The 15403-nt window shown below is 39.9% G+C and overlaps 1 pseudogene; it reads left to right on the forward strand.

Moving 5' to 3' along the window:
• The first annotated feature begins 129 nt into the window (after nucleotides 1–129).
• LOC125288040 lies at nucleotides 130–14316 on the forward strand (annotated as a pseudogene).
• Nucleotides 14317–15403: the final 1087 nt, after the last annotated feature.

Below are 15403 nucleotides of genomic sequence, written 5' to 3' on the forward strand. Positions count from 1 at the left end.
ACCCTCTTCTCTTACTGTTTCTGCCGTTCACTTTCGCAAACTTCGGTCCAAACAGAGGTCGGTTTCAGTGGTTTTCTCAGTGTGGTCTGCAAGAGAGTGTAGCATAAATCAAATCTCACAAGGGTTTTTATGAATGGGGACTTAAGATTATGCTTCGTTGTGTGTGTTTTGAGTTTGTGGCACAAATCTATTTGGAAGGTATTGATATTATTTTATATGTTAACATTTGATGCATTCAAGTGAATAGCTTACATATTATCCATATTAATGAATCTTAGCATTTTTTTTATTATTTGTCAGTGAGATTTTATTATTTATTATTTTACCAGGTGAGTCCCATTGAGATATTGCATCTCTTTTTTTGAAGGGAGCCCTGGGTTTTCAAAAGTGAAAAGAACATTAAGTATAGATCACTCACATGTCCATAATTAATGGTTAAAATTGAGGTATGAAGCTGGGAAATATTTCCAATTATTCAAGATTGTATGACAAGTGGTTATAGAGTAATTTGTTAAATATAGGTGTAAAACAATTTAATCCATGGCTTGAAAAAATTCTTCCAGCTAAGAAGGCCTGATGAATATTCTAAGCAACTTCACATTGAATACCAGTAAGTTATGTACAATCTCCATCCTTTCTCTATATCCTCCACTATTCCATTATCTCTTCATTTTCATCGTGGCCTCTCTCCCTCCGCCTCTCCCTGGCATTAAGTTCAAACTTGACACTGATGTTGACTCACTGTGTCACTCCTCTCTTCCTCTCTCTCTCTCTCTGTCCCTCGTCCCCTCTTTCTCTTTCTCTCTCTCTCTGTCCCCGTCGCTCTCTCCTCTCTCTCTTTCTCCCTCTCTCACTCTATTTCTCTCTCTTCTCCCTCTCTCTCTCTCCCTCTCTTCATCGCTTCGAGGACAAAAGTGCCCGCAGACGCATTTCTCTCCGGAGCCCTCCCTCTCTCCTCTCTTTTTCTCTCTCTCTTTCTCTCTCTCTCTTTCTCTCTCCTCTCCCTCTCTTCTCCTCAGTGTGCATGTATATGCTCTATTGTCAACAAAGCTGCGTAAGGAGGAAAGGAACGAATGGCTGAATAGGAGAGAAAGGAAAGGAGAACATCAGATGTTTCCCTCTTTGCACAACTATGCGTAATCAAGCTGCTGGTGAGTTCTTTTGTACTTCTTTTATGGTTTAAGGTGTGTAGGTTTTATTTCTCACGTCAATGTTTGGTAGAAACTGGTGGAATACTTTATGGATGACAGTTAGTATCACTCATAAAGATATGTGAACTATGTTTTGCAAAAAGATGTTAAAACTCCAACAAATCCATTCAGTTCAGATCATTATAAGCACATACGGATTTGATACTTCACGGCTAACACTACACATGCTTCTGTTGACATTCCCTGTACTCCTGCAGGAACACTTTATTATCAGGATTGGAATCTAGGCCTATGAGAACAACTGTAGTTATGTTACAAAGTGACATTACATATGATAGCTTCTCTGGATCCCTTTCTTTCCTCTCTCTCTCCTTCTCTCTATCCCTCTCTCGGTCTTTCTTTTTCTTTCTGTCTTGGTCTCCCGTATACCACAAGAAGTGATACTCCATAGCTCCCAGTAGTCCAAGTCAGTGTACAAATGTACAACATGCGAGTGACTACTCTGTACATGTAACCCACTCCGCCTCCATCTGTCACGGTGAGCCTAATCCACTCCAATGCCAGCCATGTGTGAATCCATGCTCTTGTCTCTTCCTTTTACTTCGAAACCTACTGCGCTCTCTCTCTCTTTCTATCTCTCTCTCTCTCTCTCTCTCTCTCACACACACACACACACACTCATTTATTTACATCAATTAAGTCATCAGTTAAGTCATCACTGCCTTGGTCATTGGTCACAGAGGCATAGATGTTGATGCTTCAGGAGTCAAAAATGTTTATATTTTATAAATGTTCAATTTGTTAATTTTAATGAATAACATATTCTAGACACATTCAGTGTTGGAATTGTTTTTATATGCAAAAATCAAATGTATTGTCTGTTATGTAAGGTTTTAGATTAAATTCCATGTGTAGTGTTAGTGGTTGAGTGAAAATGTTTCTACCTTGCGATGTAAGGATGGTTTAAGTTGTGTGTCACTATGACCTGTTTTACATGCTGCTATATAGAGTCCTGGTACAAAAACATTAATAGAAAACTGAACTGGCGGTTTACTGGAAAAAGGAGGTACATTAGGCATCTTTGTGTCTGAGAGATTTAACAAGGAACTCTTTGGTAAGGTGGATTGTGTATTTGGCCTTGGCACCTTGTACTTAGCCTTTAGAGAGGTGTATTGTATGTGGAGTCCCTGTTATCTAAAGTGTTTGGTGTTTTCAACACTCTCAAATGGTATTTCTCCTGATCTGTAACTGTTGTAGATATATAGACAGATAGATGGATAGACTTTATAATTCAGACATACACCAAACCGTGCACATTTGAACAAGATGTCCTTGCATTGGCGCACTGTATGTAAGGAAAACTGCAACATGTATCAATATTGTATGCAAATATATAGGATGATTTGTACCGTAAGTGAAATAATTAAGGTCCTCTCAGGTGTGAGAGACATCGTAGAAGGCACCGTGAATCTTCAGCTGAAGTGTCAGCATATGATGATTTGAGAAGACTTCGTCGAAACTTATTGCAAACTTAATAGTTTACCGTTATTCTGTCTATAGCACTGTTTCATTTTAATCAATAATCATATGATAGTATCAATGGACTATGAGTGCAAATCATGATACTAAACTTAACAGATAACAGTCATGTTCATGTTTTATATTTTGCTCTGTGACAGGTTGAGGGAGGGTAGTGAATAATGTATGAAAAGCTGACCATGCTGAACCTACAAAATGGATCAAACTGGAACGGGCCAAACGACTGGTACCACCAGCAGGCCAACATGCCACCACAGCACACCACAGGTGAGCAAGAACGGTTCATTTCATAGGACCAGAAATACATACCTGGAATGGTTTGTAATATTATTGGGAAATGTAAACAAAACAAATCAATAAATCAAAATTACCTGCATATTCACAAGAAAGCTTTCAGTCATAGCTATATTAGGAAGGGTGTAATATTGGATTTAAAGTGTAGATCTATCTACATGTAACAGAAAATGTTACTTGTGCCTGTATTTCTCAAAGCATATTGCAATATCACATTGTGTATTAAGTTGTCATGCTCTGATATGGCTTTGGCAGCTGCATGTGTCAGCTAGATGTCTGGCAAGATCAATTCCCTCCACTGGTTTCACATTTATGTGGATCAGGATTTCAGAGGTGTTTGAAAGAGATGATTATATGATTATTTCTTTTTGACAGAATCTGTTCAGTACTATCTGCAACAGCAACAGCAGTTTAGCTCAGAAGTTAGTTCTGTTTTAATTCAGAAATCACATTGAGACATTGTAGCTTTCCTCTTGTTAAAATATGAATTTGATAGTTCTGCACAGATAGCACATTCTATTCTTACCCTGGCATTTAATTGTCTAACATACAGTCTATTTATTACAGTTTTATTTATAAATTCCACATGCATTTGTCTTCATGCTCATTTAAAAAAAAATAACACTGATATTTCACTTTGGTTGTATATTTTTTTTATTATGGTGTTAACAAAGCAAGACTGACATTTTAGCCGGTTATGTTTCCATCATTGCTGTTAACTGATCCAATTAATGTGATCGGATGTTGATACATTTTTGTTCTTAAACATATGACCTCCCTCTCTCTTCATATGACCCAGTTTCAGATGGGTGCATGGCAGACCCAGAAGGGGTCATGCAAGGAGGAGGAGCAGGAGGAGGAGGCTTAGGTACCATGGGAGGCAGAGGGGGAGGAGGTGGAGGAGGAAGAGGAGGAGGAGGAGGGGGAGTGCAAGCTGAGAAGGATGAAGGTGAGGAGTCACAGCTGAGGCTGCAGCTGAAGAGGAAGCTGCAGAGGAACCGCACCAGCTTCACCCAGGAGCAGATCGAGGCCCTGGAGAAAGGTCAGGAGCTCACCACCATTGCGGCTGCTGCTGCTGTGTCCTGTGTCGCCTGTAGGGGGCAGTCTTGTAGAATACAAAGCCAGTGACCTTAAAGGGCAGACAGGGTGTAGTAGTGTAGTCTTTTTTAGGCTAAATTCTCACAGCAATTGTGAAACCATTTTCATAATCATGAAACGACGACATAAACAACTTGAAACATGCTCACTCAACTGCTCACTCATGGAAGAGATAAAGTAAATGATTGTGATTATTTACTAGCATGATTTAAGGTTGTAAATGTTGTTGCTATTTTGTTGCGAGAAAAATTATCAGTTTGTCTTACACATTTGGCCTTGGGACTCCCTTGTGCCAACATGATGGTAATTGAAAGCAGGCTTTAATTGGGAAATCTCTCTTTGGTCCGTGAGAATCTCCAGTGACTGTAAATTCTTCTCAGGTGTTTCATCCAAAATTTTAGCTCATGAGTAGAGTATAGGGTGAGAGGTATAAGGGTAGAGGGAGGCATATCTTTCTATCTTGTGAGATCAGAAATTAATATGTTAATAAGAATTTGACCAGTGGGAGCAGTTTAAGAGTTCAAAAGGTATGAGCATTTGGTAAAACGGCATTTTCCAGGATGGTAGATCACCCCTGTTCAGATTATCAGGGTTTTTTTTTCAGTGCATAAACAAAATGTACCTGTTTATTATGTTGATATAGTTGGCATTTTAAGATTTTCCATGATTAGCTGTACATAATCCTATTATTGCCATCATTCCAAAAAGTTCATTTTGGCCCCAGCTGTGGCACAACTGGCTGGGCCACCTGCACCGTACGCCGGCGACCCGGGTTCGATTCCCGCCCCGTGGTCCTTTCCGGATCCCACCCCGACTCTCTCTCCCATTCACTTTCTGTCACTCTCCACTGTCCTATAATTAAAGGCATAAAAAGCCCCAAAAAAAAAAAAATAGAAAAAAAAAAGAAGTTAGTTTTGCTTGCAAGCTTCTGGAATACCAATGTATACTGTTACATCAAATGAAACCATTTTGCTTCCATGTTTATCATAACCTTATAGAGTATAATTGTTTTGGAGCACAAAGCATCTGTACAGGACTGACCTAATAAACTCAATAAAATTCTGCTGAATGTGAGAAGGTCATCAGATATACAGTATGAAGTCAAGGTTTATTAACATTGAATTATGATTTATTGATTAATAGCAAATTATTTTTGAAATCAGTTTGTGTTTTTAAGGAAAATACCTTAACATTTTCTGATTGCAACCTCTTAAAGGCCGTTCACATAAAGAATGATAACTATAACGATAACTATAAAAAAATATCCTTCGTCCTCCATGAACTATAACGTTAACGACATGAAGAATAATATCATCGGGGATCACTTTTAGAGCAATTTTAAAAACGATAAAAAGCTAACAGCCAATCAGAACCCATCACATTTGAGCCACAAGTCAGATTTTGTACCGCTTTGCACATCTAGTTAATCAAACAACCAATTCTTTAATAAAAAAAATAATAAATAAATAAATGCCACATTAATTGAATATCAAAATAATTGTTAGTTACAGCCCTAATTGTTAAAAAGTAATTTTGGACAAAAACATCTGCTAAGAAGCACAAACATCTAACATAGGACTGTATCTGTTCTCACTTGGCAATTAGATGCATTATAAAAGAGTGTTCTGTCCCATAAGTTTTTTTTCTTGGCCTTAATCCAAACCTTGTCTCCACAGAATTTGAAAGAACCCATTATCCAGATGTGTTTGCGAGGGAGAGATTGGCCACCAAGATCGACCTACCAGAGGCACGGATCCAGGTATTACTTAGAACCACTCAACCCTTTCACCATTAACCTGACCTGACCTCCATCTATGGATATCAAATTACCACATACACACAAGTGAATGCTCTTACGCCACTACTCTTTGTAGTAACGGATGTAGCAACGGATTTGTGGTCATGTCTGTTGTTGATTGACAGGTGTGGTTCTCCAACCGAAGAGCTAAGTGGAGGAGAGAGGAGAAACTGCGCAACCAGAGACGGAGCGGGGTGGGGACTTCCTGTACTCAGACCCCACTGAGTACTTCCTTTAACGCAGTGTACCAGCAGCAGCAGCAGCAGCATGGCAGCAGTGCAGGTCAGGCGCAGGACACACCCAAACACAAGAGCCTATTCATGCAAATGCTGGGAACAATTTACTATCTGTGACCAGATCAGATTACCAGATTCTTTTGAAATGACACTGTTAATGTGTGTGTGTGTGTGTGTGTGTGTGTGTGTGTGTTGCAGGCTCCATGCTCAGTCAGAGTGACTCATCCCTTTCTGGCTATAGCTCACTCTCAGTGTACTCCACTGTTCAGGTGAGGTTATGTTCATCATCATCATCATCAGCATCATCATCATCATCATCACCATCAAAATCACCATCATCATCATCATCATCATCAACACATCTTTGTCTTCGTCATCTCTATGCGGTGTTACCTTCAAATCATTTAACCTTTTTTCACACATGTCATAACTAGCAATATCAGCATAACACTAACTCATCTGTTAGGTACAGTTGTGCAATAAATATTGGAGATACTTTTTTTATTACACTATCTAAGATAAGCATTATCACTTGATTTGAAATACTGTAATTGCTCTCTCATCTACCAGTAGCTCATGGCTGCCTAGTGCCATCTTGTGGTCACTTTGATATAACTAAAGTTACCCATGCAGTCGTAGTGACGCACAAAAAAAAAAGCTTTTAAAGAAAAAGGAAAATAATGATATTCTTATAAATATGTCTCTTATATATTTGATATTTGAATTGTGAGATTTAAGACTGAATTGTAGAGTAGAAACGTACCTTAGTTATTTTTCCTGTGCAGTCAATTCTACACCTCCTCTTAGATGACCTTTGCTATATATAGTTGTCATTGCATTTTCTCTGGGCTTTATAGCATTCACATAATCAAATGTCTTTCTATCTTATTTTTCTCCATGCTTCCTATCTTCCTCCTCTCTTTTCCATCCCTACTTTCCTCTCCTCCACTCCTGAGGCCGTTCATACCTGTCCTTATTTCTCTTCCTCCTCCTCCTCCTCCTCCTCCTCTTCCGGCTCTCCCATTCTCCCTTGTTTCGTGTCCCGCAGTCCATCCCTCCTCAGTCCACCCCCTCTTATGCATGCATGCCCTCCGCTCCACGCACGTTTGACTCGTCCTCCTATCCCTCCCCCACCTCCCCCCCCCGCCAGCAAACAGCAGCACAGGTGAGTCCTGCTCAACACCACTTCACAAGTTCACACTGATTTCTAGTAGGGTGCACACTCAGATAGGAACTCAGATAGGATATTGTACATACTGTATATGGCTCTGGGGGAAACACTTCCCCAAAAGCTAGTCGAATAGTTACGTTTTCTTGCCCTCTATCCATTGTCTGTCCAGACGTCAGCCTCAGCAGTCTCCGAACCACTCTCTCAACCTGACTCCTCCAGCTAAGGGCCCAATCATCATTAATGAAGATAATAAATAGAAATAACCTGAAGGCAGAGATGAATTTTTCGCCATGCGCTCCAGTTCAATAGAACATTGCGCCTATGGGCGTGGTCAGTTGCATGATCCAAAAATCGCTATCTTAAATCGACTAACAATCATTACGCCACTGACCAAGACAAACCTGGTCTAAAGCTAAACGCGCATACAAGCACAGCTATTTTGAAGGCACACTGTCACCAAATGTATCAGTCCTTAGCAACAAGTCCCAAGCAATGATTCATCCACAGGATGAATATCCATAGGATTTTTATTCAGTCATTCGAATATGTTTTCGATTGTAACCACTTAGTAACAACTAAGTGTAAAACTTTTTTTTTCTTTGCCTATGAGACCACGGCGAAGTTAGTTTCAGTTTGGATGAGTTCAAATAATAGGCGAGTCCAGATGCATGTAGGGCAGGCTAAATTCTGCTAGTCACACACATGGTTTAGTAAAGGTTTAGTGGAATCCTGGTGTTGCATACACGGCCTTGCATGCAAGCAGATTCCCTCAGATGTGCTTACTGTCAAAATACCAATGCGCTGTTTGATGTTGCACACCTTGCTCTTAAATGGAATGCCTGAGAAACTCAGAAATAAGGACATTCACCTTCCAAAAGCAAACAAGCATACAGACAAACAAACAAACAAAAAACAGGCAAAAAAGGCATCTTGTTTCTGTGAATGTTTTGGTGATTGTGTAGTGGGTTTGTGTGTTGCAGTGGTGTTTTGCATTTCACATGGAAATTGGTCTGTTTTTTTGTGTGTGTGTGTGTAGCCTGCGCTCAACAATTAACATTACAACATGTAGCGTTCCTACACGGAGCTAGCTACACACTATGCAACGTAGCTACACACCATGAAACAGACAGGTTTTTGGTGTAAAATAGGTTTATTACCTGATTTATATAATCTGAAAACACCCCTGAAAAATAACCAATATTAATTACAAAAAAAGTGACACATAGACTCGACAAAATACAAAGAAATGCAGAGTCACACATTGGACTATAATAAGCCGAACAATAACCACTCACATGTGCAATCAAGAGGGCCCCCACCTTCTCCCTCCACAGGGATTTAAAGTGATCAGGTGACCTCCCTAATTGAAAAACCAGGCCTACTCTTTCTTAGCCTGGCTCCGCCCTCTTAAGTACTTCCACTCAATTTTCATTTCCCTTCAGTACGTCGTCTGGGTCTGCAGTATATTTGCGGGTTTTCTCCTGCAAAAATCTGCAGGTCCAAATGTGAACAGAGGGGGTGGCTGAGAACGATGACATTGAGGTCATGCGCTAGTTTGAGCCAGACATACATCACGACCAAACATTAGTGATTGGTTATGGCAGATCCAGAGTGGCTCTGGGCAGATCCAATAGTTTTAAACTTCAACAGAGTACTCACCTTCAAGAAAGTTAACGCTTGGCAATGGAAAGTGCAACATATAGCCATACTATGAGGAAACATGCCATAATTACCTATAAATGTAGTGACAGTGTGAGTCAGTCTTTCATCATGGCCTAAAAATGGAGGTGTAACAAAGAGGAAGTAGACCTACTACATATTTTTATCTGATCATACATGGTCTAACCACACTTACACGCTTAACTACACGCTTCATGTATTTTATGCTAAAAACATATGGCTAATAATGGCTCATCACACACGCAAATTCCAAAACACCGGAATTACCATTTAAAGGCAGATGCAGAAACAGATAATGGATTAAAACTTTGAATCTAGTCAGGGGGCCAATTCTGAAAAGGGCTTCCGTTAAGACTTTTGTGGACATATTTGGGTACAAGCTGACAACATATTTTTTAGTCTACAGTATATACATAAACATGCTATTAAATGAAAGTTAACACTCATGAGCTGTCTGCAGAAGTGTCAGAATCAAACAGTATTTTACAGTGTAAGAGAAAAACATGTAAAAATCAATCTCCACCTATAAAGAAAACCAGTTTTTAAAGATAAAGTTGAATATCAGCTTGCAGCCAAAAACCTCTATCAATCAGTATCCCTATCTATCGGCATAAGTCTTGCCAAGTTTAAAGCTTGTAGTGTGCACAAGTTATAGTACTTTAATGTCCAGTTGGAAATCTAGAATTCTAGATAGTGGCCTTTGGTGTTATTTGACTTTATTAATGTACCAGGCAGTAAAACAAATTATATTTAATGGACATATCACTATAGCTATAAATTCCACCAAAATTCAACTGTTTCACTTCCTTAGAGTTAGTAACTAGGCTATATCATATGGCAAAGGTAGGATTTTCCCATCCAAGCTGTCATACTTTAACATTTTAACATTTAAAGAGCTATAAGTAGACCAATATCATAACTATTTAAACTATTACCATTTAAGCATTTTAATATTTAAGCATTTAAACGATGTTACAGCTACAGCATTAGACTAACGTTTAAACTAAAGTGCCGAGATGACTATAGTTACTAGGAATTACCACTTCATCAGTATATACTGCAAGATAGGAGTGCCTACATATGTCAAATCTGGAGAGCCTACATATTAAGTATTTAGGAGGACAGGTGGTAGAAGAGGAGGTAGAGAGGGGAGTGGAGAGGGAGGAAGGAAGTGGGGGAAGAGTGTGGTAAGTGTGTAGCCCCTATTAGGTGCAGTGACGTTGCAAGTGGGGGTGCGGACCGCACCGGACACTTGTCATTTTCCGTGTCAGACCCATGGCCACACTGTGTTCTATTCCCAGAGCATGCTTTCTCTATGATCTGCAGGGTTAGTAGCCTATTATGGAACCGTGGACTGAAAGAAACAGAAATGTAACATTTTCCAGATTAGGAAATATTCTGGAAATATTATAGTATATAATATAATATATAATAATATAGGAAAAACTGAACCACTGGAGATAATGTGGGTAGAAGCAACAAACAATTTTAGCCTATTTAAAACAACGAACCAAGCGGATTCTTGCCATCCAAGAAAACAGCATAGAGACTGGCTTTAATCCAAAACATGGAATGACACTAATTAAACTGGTATATGCAACACAAACCTTTGCAAAAATACTTTATTGATGTAGGCTTCATTGGCAACATTCACAGGCTAACATTTATTTAACTCTTGTTGGAGTGAACGCAGAACATGGGCTGTTGTGCAAACAAATGGATTAGGGAGATGATCTGTATCTCCGTTCATCAAAACCTATGGTTTAGCGAACCCATTTCACAAAACATAATTTCTAGCAGTGAAGTGATTCACTTCACGTGAGTCAGACAGAAGACGGGCGCCGCTTTCTCTGTTGGTATTTCTGTCCCTCTGTAAACTGTGTTAAAATGGTGTTTTAGCATTCATAATTTCATTTTTTTATGGGGCGGACCCCATTGACATGATCCGCACCCCCTCTCAGAAAATACTTTCAACATTCCTGATTAGGTGTGTGAGATAGTCATAAGCGCTATAGAAGAGGTATTCTTGGAAGAGTTGTGTCTTCAAGAGTTTTTTTGAAGATAGAGAGGGACGTCGCTGCTTTGATGGAACACGGTAGATCATTCCACCATCGGGGGACCACAGAGGGAAAAAGTCTGGATGGCCATTGGTGTAGGGGCAGTGGTGCCAGACGGTGTTCCTTGGAGGAGCGCAGTGGTCGAGGGGTAACATAAGCCTTTTAGTCTGGCTTTCACCAGACCAAGCTCAATCTTTTAAGCTTTTTGAGCTGCAGGGCGAAAAAGAAATCGGCGGCAGATCAGGCTGGGTTCACCCATAAGCCTTTATGAGAGCACTCAAGAAAGAGGATGCAGACCCAGCAATCACTTTCTATGCCACCATTAGTGACTTGAATTTGATGCGGGTGACTAAGGGAAGCCAGTGGAGCTCAATGAATAGTGGAGAGTGTTCCTGCCTGAAATGCCCATGCTTGAGAGTAAAATAGTAGAATGTGGTCGTTGACTGTGTCAAAAGCAGCTGATAGGTCAAGCAAAATGAGAACTGAGCACTGAGTTACGGCTACATGTTACAAGTTTTAGACACCTCACTCTCAGTGAGAGGGGTGAATGAAGGAAATGTTGCACCCTTAGCCTCGAGAGGTAGGTTGTGAGTGCTTGGTTCATAGAACTGACTACTAACGGCTGCTGCCATGTCAGTGAAGAAAGAAGTGAATATGTCAGCGTAGAGTAGAGTAGAGATTTGAAGGTGGAAAAGAGTTTTTGGGTGTCAGTGGTACTGTGGATCTTATCATTGTAAAAAGCCTTCTTTGCAGCAGTGACGCTGGATAAGATGGAGATCAGAAACGACCGGTAGCTTGAAAGATCAGTAGGTGTATTTGCTTTTGCCATTTCCTCTCAGCAGCTCTGAAGCCAGTGCGCAGAGTTCGGAGGGTATCGTTCAACCATGTGTGTGACTGGGTTAGGACAAGCAGATCTGGTGGATAGAGGGCACAGGCTATCCAGACAGGAGCTTAGTGTAGAGCAGAGAGACTGTGGCATCATTAACCTCAAGAGAGGAGAATGCGCTAGGTAGTGGAAGAGCAGAGAGGTGAAATGGACAGGGGAGAGGTTGTGGAGGTTGCGTCGAAAAGAGAGCATGGGTGGATTATGATATAAAACGTAGGCTATTCGGTATAAATTATTTCATAATCATCTACCATTGTTTGCATTATGGGAATATACAGTAAAACGCTATAACAAGATGCTTTGATTATACACTGCCTGGCCAAAAAAAAGGTCACACACTCTAATATTTTGTTGGACCGCCTTTTACTTTGATTATGGAATGCATTCGCTGTGGCATCATTTCTACAAGCTTCTGCAATGTCACAACATTTATGTCCGTCCAGCGTTGCATTAATCGCCAACATCTTGTATTAATGATGGGAGATTCAGACCATTCTTCTCCAGCACATCCCAAAGATTCTATAAAGGGTTAAGGTCTGTGGTGGCCAATCCATGTGTGAAAATGATGTGCTGGTTCATCAAGGAGGAAAAAATCCATTGATGGAATAACCTGGTCATTCAGTATATTCAGGTAGTCAGCTGATTCTTTGGGCACATAACGCTGATGAACCTAGACCTGACCTACTGCAGCAACCCAAATGGGCTCTTACCTATTTGCTTAGTTAAATCCAGGTGGTGACCTTTTTTGGCCAGGCACACACACTCACACATAAATGATTACTAATTAGTTTACCAAGATTTTTTTTCTCTCACAGGTCTGATTTCCCCAGGTGTGTCAGTGCCTGTGCAGGTGCCGGGGAATGAGCAGAACATGAACCAGAACCTCAGTCAGTACTGGGCCCGTCTGCAATGATGCCCTGAGACAGCAAACGCCAAGACTTTTTCTCAAGAAAACAAGAAATGTGTGGGGATAGGAAGAGGAACTTAAAGGGAATTTGCTGTGCGAGATGAAGTGTTCAGGTTTGGTATGTGGAGGTCCTCTGAATCTCCTCTTCCAGACTTCCTGACATTTAAAGTTTACAAGATGTGCAAAAATTTAAATCCCCTGGAAAAGACACTATGAAAAGCTAATTTTCCCTCTGAAAAGCTTGTTTTTTTTTCACTCTCTCTATGTTTGAGAGTTCAGCTACAGTATACTGTGAATTCATTGATATCCTTTAAGAAGCTAACTCATAATGAAATATTTTGATAGCTTTAGAACATTAATGGAATTGTATAAATATGTAATATACAATCTAGATGTTTCATATGAGAAAGCAGGAATGTAGCCTCTGTACTGTAACAAACTGCATAATTTCAAATGGGACATGACCAAGACACAGCCAATCAACACTTACTCTCTTTGCCCAACGGGAATCCAAAAGCATAGCTTACACCCAGCAAGTGACAATCAAAGGTAGAAAAGGGATAAACAATGACAATCAAAAGTGCTCTAATTTACACATAACCCTATACAATATGCATGGGGGTTGTACCACAACAATGTGCGTCATCGTTTCTTTTTTTAGTGATGGTTTGATAACAGTGACATATAGGTGCAATCTGTGGTGTCAACAAGTTATCCAGTTACAGTATGTAAACAGAGCACACCAACTCCACATAAGAGGTTGTGGACACAATGGATAAAGAAATGTATTTTAGATTGCATTGTGGAAACCTTGGAAAAATGCTTTTTGAATACTGTTTTGCAGGTTGATACTTAATTGGCCAATATTTTATGGCCCAAAACAATGAGACATATTTTGGTCATATTAAACACCAAAGATAAATATGCTATCTTTGGCTTGCTTTGCTCTGCTCTGTTTTGTAAAAAACAACATCACTGTTGACACAGACCTATCTAGAATGCTAACTGTAATTTGCCAATTTATTTGGTAACGTTGACTTAAAAGTCTGGATATTGTTGTGTAGCTCTCTGCCCCAGAGGACAAATCTTCCAAGTTAATAGCCTTAATGTTTAAGGCAGTGGCTTCCATCAGCAGAAGTACATCAAAATACTGTCAATATAGATAAATCTTTGCACTGATGGACTATGAAAGGGACAGAGAAAACCAGCGCATTGAGAGAATTAGAGTAAACAATAAGGATGTTACAGATACAGATTGCACCTACAAACAAGAACAAGGTTAATTTTGCTGCCATATTGCGTATCGGAAAATCAAGATTTGGTGACAAAAAAATACTTTTTGGTGTTGTTCTTGTTTCAATTCACTTTATTTTTGTCTAAGTGTCTTTCTAAATCAGATAAATATGTTAGTGTTTGTTTTGTGTGACAAATACATTAGTATTTCAACAGTGAACCTATTTTGTGGATGGACCTAACCCTTTAATAAAGACGAAACTGTGTGATAATAATTTTCTCATCAATTCCGTTGCACCATCCGACCAAAGCCTACAGCTGAAAATAACTGAAATGATCTCACCAGCAGGATATTGACAATACGTTCTGTGGCAACAACTTGGCTGAAACAACTTACTGAGAATTAAGCAATATAGCACGAGTGAGAGTGACCGTACACCAACAAGGATTCCCGGGACACTGAAAGACCGGGGTACACGAAACTTGGTGGGCATGTAACCCCACATGGATAGCATGGAACCATCGCTTTTTGTTTTGATCCGCTGGACTGGACCCCCCGAAAGGAGGGTAGGGCATACACAGTTTTCTGTGAATATCTTGAGAACCGTAGGGCCTAGGATGACCAATTTTTTGCGTATGTTTGCCTCCAGGGGTCATGTAAACCCATTCCATATGCACACATGTGCATAAACAGATACACACGCACACACATACATTCACAGTAATCCCAATGATGACACATACTCACACAGTAGACATATATATACGCGATGCATGCACATGCACACACAGGGCACATAAACAGGCAAACACACACATGCACGCACACACACCCACCCACACACACATAAACATAAACATGTACACGCACACATGCACACAATTCAAGAATTTCTCAGAATTATGAACAGGCAAGATGGGGGTGGGGTGGTATAAAATGTATATTACATGTGAAATCTATGAACTAATCATGTTTTGGTACTTGTTGTCTAGCAGATACCAGTGAGAATTGAGTGTGCATAATGCAATTCAATGAGACAGTTAGAATCATATATGCCTTTCAGCGTGACTTATTTTTGTGGAAAACATGTGCTGGACTGGGAGGCGGTCATATTTTGTACCGCTCTACGGTACATCTAGTTTACAATATGCTTAGCATTTCAAGATGGCACAATGAAACTTTAAACTATAAAAAAAATCATGATTCCATTCCATTAAACCACTCAATGATACAAAACATAGCCAAACAAGGCAAGAAATGGTCTAATAGAGAACAATATCAATATTTTAGAGTGGCCCAGCCAGAGTCCAGACCTCAATCCGTCACAAAAAGTGAGCACAAGGCCAGAGTGA

This window comes from Alosa alosa, chromosome 22 (genome assembly GCF_017589495.1).
Source record: "Alosa alosa isolate M-15738 ecotype Scorff River chromosome 22, AALO_Geno_1.1, whole genome shotgun sequence".
NCBI classification, from domain to species: Eukaryota; Metazoa; Chordata; class Actinopteri; order Clupeiformes; family Clupeidae; genus Alosa; species Alosa alosa.